The sequence below is a fragment of the Vombatus ursinus genome, unplaced genomic scaffold (genome assembly GCF_900497805.2).
Source record: "Vombatus ursinus unplaced genomic scaffold, bare-nosed wombat genome assembly UNPS02014838.1, whole genome shotgun sequence".
In the NCBI taxonomy this organism is placed as follows: domain Eukaryota; kingdom Metazoa; phylum Chordata; class Mammalia; order Diprotodontia; family Vombatidae; genus Vombatus; species Vombatus ursinus.
The window spans coordinates 2223905-2230364 of NW_020954616.1; the positions used below are offsets into that span (position 1 = coordinate 2223905).

Genomic DNA, 6460 nt, shown 5'->3' on the forward strand with positions numbered 1-6460 from the left:
AGGGAATTGAAATTGGGGTTGCTATCATAGAGACCCAGTGATTCTTTCTTTCATATGGAATCTTGCATAGTCTTTCTGAATTAAGCCTGAGACAAGATTTGAACCAGTCTTCTTAAATCCAGGTCCAGCAGCCTATCTACTATACCAGGTTGCCTCCCTAATCTTATTCTAATATAGAATACTACCAGCCCGAAAGAGGTTCCCAGGGTTACCAGTCAGAAAGGACACAGGCCAGTATGTAGGGAATTAGTATATATTAACGTTCAGTTGTTTCAGTTGTGTCTGACTCTTCGTGACCTCTTTTGGTATTTCCTAGGCAAAGATACTTCAGTAGTTTGCTATTTCCTTCTTTAGCTCATTTTATAGATGAGGAACTGAGATAAACAGGGTTAATTTACTTGCCCAGAGTCACACAGCTGGTAATAATGTCCAAGGCCAGATTTGAACTCAGGAAGATGAGTCTTCTTGACTCCAGGCCCAGAACTCTATCCACTATGCCACCTATGTGTAGGCATATATTAAAAATGGAAAAACCAGTTAGGATGTTATTTTTATAGTTCAGGCAAGAAGAAATGAGCTGCCTAACTGAGAGGAGCTGTATAACATGGTAGACATGCAGAAGTGTGGTGTTTTAATTTCATTTCTATCTATTATTGACACTGGGGAAGGGAGGGAATAAGCATTTTTATAACATCTGCCATGTACCAGGCTGTGGCAGCTAGGTGGTACTGTGGACAGAGCATCAGGTCTGGAGTCAGGAAGACTCTTCTTCCTTAGTTCAAATCTGGCCTCAGAAACTTACTAGCTGTGTGACCCTGGGAGAGTCACTTAACCCTGTTTGCCTCAGTTTCCTAATCTGTAAAATGAACTGTACAAGGAAAGTGGTAAATGACTCCAGTATCTTTCTCCCTCTCCCCCAAAAAAACTCCCAAAAAAGGGGTCACAACTAAAAAATGACCAAACAACAAAAATGTGTCAGTCACTATGCTAAGCACTTTATAAATCTCCTGACAACAACCCTTCAAGTTAGGTGCTATCGTTATCCCCATTTTACAGTCGATGAAACCAAGGCCAAAAGGTTAAGTGACTTGCCCAGCAACATAGAATGAGTAAGTATCTGAGGTCAGATTTGAACTAGGGTCTTCCTGATTCCAGGCCCAGCACTCTATCCACTTTATTAGCTTGGGCAAATTACTTCATTCCTTTGGGTCTCAATATTTTTGTCTGAAAGAAAAAGATTAGAGTAGATGATCAATAAGGCCATTTTTAGATTGTCATTTATGATCCTATCACCACTTTTAGCCTTAGTTTTCTCATCTTTAAAGTGGAATTAATAATACTCATATTCCTAATAGTTGATACAAAGCTGTCATGAGGCTCAAAGGAAATAACCCACATACAATGTTTTATAAATGGTTAAGTACTATGTAAATGTGTTCTCTTATTATTATCTCTATTCCAATAATCAACTCTCCACTTCACTGAATGAAAAAGCACTGATCAAGCATTTTTTGTTGTTATTGTGTCATAACTAACTCTTTGGTACTTCATTTGGAGTTTTCTTGCCAAAGATACTGGAGTGGTTTGCCGTTTCCTTCTCTAGCTCATATTACAAATGAAGACACTTGGGCAAAATAGTGCTCAGTGACTCACCCAGGGTCATATAGCCTAGAAATGTCTGAAGCAGGATTTGAACTCAGGAAGATGAGTCTTTCTGATTCTAGGCTAGCTGCTCTATCCACTGAGCCACCTACCTGACCTACTTATTCTGTACCAGATATTGTGCCAAGAAGTAAGGATGCTAATCCAAAAGGAGAGGCCCTGCCCTATAAGGAACTGACATTTTGATAGAAGAACGACACAAAAAGAGGCATGATGGGCAGTGAATAGATTCTTAGAGCAAGAGGTAGAAGGGTGTGGGTGGTATGTGTGTAACAGCAGGCAATGGCAAGATGGTTTAGATGGAACACGGAGATAGGGCGTGAAGGTGAAGCATGGCCTGGGATCTGGGACAACCTAGTAGATACATAATAGGTTAAATGGGCTACTCTGTACTTATCTGGTCAACAATTAAAATAGCTGGGCCCTAGGGCAGGAGCCCAAAAGATCAGTGAATTAATATTACCAGGGCCTGAGAGCATGGCTTCTAGAGATGTCCAGGATGAGGAGGTCTAGATTTGGGGTAGAGATTGAGAAAGATGGAGAGAGACAGAAAGATAGACTTTACCACCATCTCTGATAACTGGTAATTTTCTTTCAAGCATGGCTTGAATGTCTTGGTGTTCTAGGTCCTAGTTAAGTACAAGGGCATAGGGAAACTTCAGTAAAACAGAGAGTAGACACAATCTGCTCTCTGTCCTTTTATTTCATCTAATTTGTGTGTAGTAGGTGTAGAGAAGCTTGAATAAAAGCCTTTGAGTCAAATGCATCATTGTAACAACTGGCTATTTTCTGATTAAGGGGAGATTGCATGGCATAGTGGGAAGAGCATTATATTGGGAATCCAGAGGTGAGAATTATAGTTCTGGCTTTCCTGTTAAGTTAGGGAAGTGATTTCATCTCTCTAGACCTCAGTTTTCTTATCATAGTGAGAGGTTTAGACTAACTTATCTCTAGAGGTTTTTTCCGGCACACTCACATTCTATAATTTTATAATTCTGTGAAATCAGCTTAAACTGAAGCAGCAGTGATTTAGGTTTCACATAAGGAGGGACTTATTGAACATGAGGGTAACTTAGTATTAGAAATAATAACCAAGGAAAATTGTAAAGTAGTCTTTCTTGAGGAAACTTTAAATGCAGCAGAACTTTATGGACTGGATAAGGGGAGGTTTCACCAGGAGTTAAAAGGTGATTAAAAATGACCTTGCAATAGTCCTTCTAGACGTGGAAATTTCCTCAAAAATAGGAAATATCCTATTCCATGGGTGTCTCTGTAATTTTACCCTCTATTAGAAGGGGGCATGGTATAAACTATGAGAGAATCTGTGGAAGACAAGGTAGGTACTGTGCAGGTTGTGGTTGCCTTGGGATGATAGGGGAGCATTGGCACACATGTCGGAAATTTCCTATTCTCATCCCTAGTTGTGAGCCTGAGTGAGGGGTCTGATTATCTTGTCCTCTCAGATCTTTCCCCTTCCTAGATTCTGAGGTCTCCCTAGCACCTCCCATCTGCATTTCATTAATCTGGCGTCCGCCTTTTCCGCTCCCACCACTCAGCAAAGGAGGTGACTCCTTTCCTTGCTAGACAAACACAGGGCTTGGAATCAAGTCTGGACCAGTGACCTTTCTTGCTGCTCAGAATCTAGCTTTCCCTGTTGATCTTTGCTGCCCCTCACTCAGCCTCTGTACTGAGGCAGCCCCTTTGTCTCTGGGATCAGTTGTTCCAAGCTCCTAAGCTTTGCTCAGCCTTTCTCTGAACAGTACTGGACTGGGCTAGAGCGATATAGAGTTAGGATGGAGATAGACATGGCTTCTGTTTTTCCCGCTTTCACTGTTAGGGCTGGAGTTGGAATGCTTAATTAGCATAAGAATGGAAAGACCCTCTCTGTATCCTTCCTTGGGGATGTAGAGGAAAAGAGCGGCTCCAGCTCTTTCTCCATTACGGATGCTGAGTCAAAGGAAAAAAAATCACCCTCAGATCCTTCCCATCCCCTACAGACCCAGGGACCTGCTGTGTTGAGAGAGGCTTTGATGGAGCCGGCTTGTGGATCCCTGCTCCGGATTTTCCAGCTGTCCCTGTCCCTTGCTCAGAGCGCAGGATGCTGAGATGGCTCGGTGATGCAGAAGGTATGTGCTTTTTCAGTTCTGGTGCTGATGCTGTATGTGTGGTGAGGTCTCTGTGGCGCAATGGACGAGCGCGCTGGACTTCTAATCCAGAGGTTCCGGGTTCGAGTCCCGGCAGAGATGGTCGCCTACTGGTATCTCTTTTATTTTATGTGCTGTCACGCCAGGATGATAATTATATTTATCTCTCCCTAGAGGGCTTGGAGAGAGAGAAAAAGCCCTCTTCCCCCTTTGTTCTCCCCTCCTTCTCCATCCTTTCTCTGCTCTCCAGCCTTTCCCCTCCCACCAACATGCATTGTTTTGGGGCTCATTTACAGGCTGCTTCGTCTGCTTGGCACTGCCTTTGAATCCTTTGTCTCAAGGTTGAGATCCAGCTGGGACGACCTCCACAAAGTGAGCTTTATAAATCCCCATGATACCAGACCTCCAGGCAGTTCCTAGGGCCTCTGGAGCCATTGCTGGTCCCTCCTCCTACCTTTGTAAGGGCAAAAAAAAAATGCAGATTGTCTAAGAGATCACTGGAGAAATGTCCAGTGCTCCTAGCCTTACTTTTGTGTCCAATTTAGATGTGGGGACTCAGAATGGGGAGAGGGCAGTTTAGAAGGTTATTTTCTCACCACTTTAGTTAAGCTGTTCTTTTGTGATCCTTAGGGCTCAGAGCATTCGGCCAAAATTCCACTTTCTTGAAAGAACAAGATGAATAGGAATCATGCTTTTCGTGTTAGTAGAATAAACCAGGGCAAAACAGTCAATAGCTGGCTGCAAATTAGGTGAGTAGATCAGCTGAGCCTGCCTCTCCGTAACAAGAGCTCTTGGACCAATACTTATGTATCTTTCCTCAGGAACAAGTTATGATCCTTTTTATTTATAATATAGGTCACAAGGAGCTAATCTTATATGTGGTTTGCCCAGATTCCCCAATTTTTTTTAAAGACCCTGTCCTCACCATTTCACCCATCTTACATTCAATTCTTCCCTTTTTCTTTTGCTTTCTTCTTCACCTTTCTCAGTGAGTGAGCTGCACTCAGGCATGTTGGGAGTGTGGTCAGATCAGGATATTTCTTGGGTTTCTATTTTGGGATGATTTGGCCTTCTCCCTGCTGCATATCACTGCTTCTGACCAATTAGGTTGTAAAGGAGTCGATCCCACCAGGAACTGACCTCCACCTTGGTTGAACTAAGGTAATATGAGAAGATACAAGTTCTCCCTTGGCAGCTTGGGGAAAGGCATCATCTCTCCCACAGAGTGCTCTGGATAGGGTGGATTGTATCAGACAAGGTATTCACACTGGTTCCATGGACCTGTACCCCTGAGAAGTTTGGGGGGACTTTCTGTGGGTGTGGATATGTTCTACAGAAAATCATGGAGTGGGGTCTAGTCTGGTTCCAGAGACTGGGAGATCCCTGAAAGTCCATTGTGGGGTCCTTATCTTCAGGGGATTCCCAGTCATTCCAGAATTCAGGACTGAAATGGGATTCTTAAGACTGTTTTGGAATAATATGACACCTTGAGTTGTGCTAGAGTGGCTTGGAACTCCACCATGTTCTCTCTTGAAGTTTCTCTGTTTTTCTTCTCTCTTGAAGTTTTACAAATGTTAACTAGTTTTCTTCAGTTCAGTTCCACTGTCTATAAGACTTTTGAGGTTCCTTGATTTGTACCAGCAGTATTCTTGGAGCCTGACATCGAGTCTATCATATCATTGATTCAAGTCTTCCTTAAGGAAACTGCTTCAAGGGAAAACTGATCTGGGTGGTTGTTGGGTTTTTTTTGGGGGGGGGTGGATGGAGATGAAAAGGGGAAGGGATATGGAAAGATTCTATTTATCAACTAAGTCTGTGAATTTTATTCTTCCCCATGTACCTGAGCATCATGTTCTGTTCCAGCTCTCTCATGAAAGCAACTGAATGAAAATGAGAAGACTGTCTGGTACCCCCCACTGCTGAAGGTTGGAGGGATATGGGTACCTTCTAATCAGATCTTGGGTAAGCTCACACCTGCTTCAGTACTGAAATAGCCTCTTAGATCTGTGGAATGGATTGGGGCAAAATTTGTGTTGGAATTTGCTCAGCTATTGCATCTGATTAGTATGTTTCAGCCAACTCACCAGTTACCTGGGTTCCTAGGCAAAAGAGAATTGAAATCCACAGATAATTCTCAAGCCTCATTTTATCCAATCATTTTCATCATCTCCCCAGCTTACTTTCCCCAGAACTTCTAAAAGCATAATGATAGATTTAATCTGCCCCTAGTCTCCTGTGGCAGTCCATGTGGGCTAGGTGCTAAAGAGTGGTAGATTCATCAAGAAGTGGGGAGCACAAAGAAGAGAGGGCTTGAATAATTGGTTCTTAGATCCCAGAAAATTGGTTCCTGGTTAGGTTTTATGTTGCCTCATTCTGCCTAATAAGAATAATAAGGACTCATGCTTATTTACCTATCACCTTAAGGCTTACAAAAGGCTTTCTCTTCTAGCTGTTAGCTGTTTCCACTCTAGATGTAACCTACTCCAAGAAGGCAAAGATTTTTTTGTGATTTTACCAGAAGAATCCCTCAAATCTCCCCATCAAATGTTATCCTACTTTGGAGTTCTCCTAGGGGTTTGAGGGAGAATGTGGCAGGAGGGAGAATGTGGCAGGAACCTGAAGCAAGGCTATGAGATGGATTTTCCATTTTGGTT

General features: G+C 42.8%; 1 non-coding gene across 1 annotated transcript; it reads left to right on the top strand.

Moving 5' to 3' along the window:
* The first annotated feature begins 3834 nt into the window (after nt 1-3834).
* Nucleotides 3835-3908, top strand: TRNAR-UCU. Its single transcript has one exon. It is a non-coding gene; the product is annotated as a tRNA-Arg (tRNA).
* Nucleotides 3909-6460: the final 2552 nt, after the last annotated feature.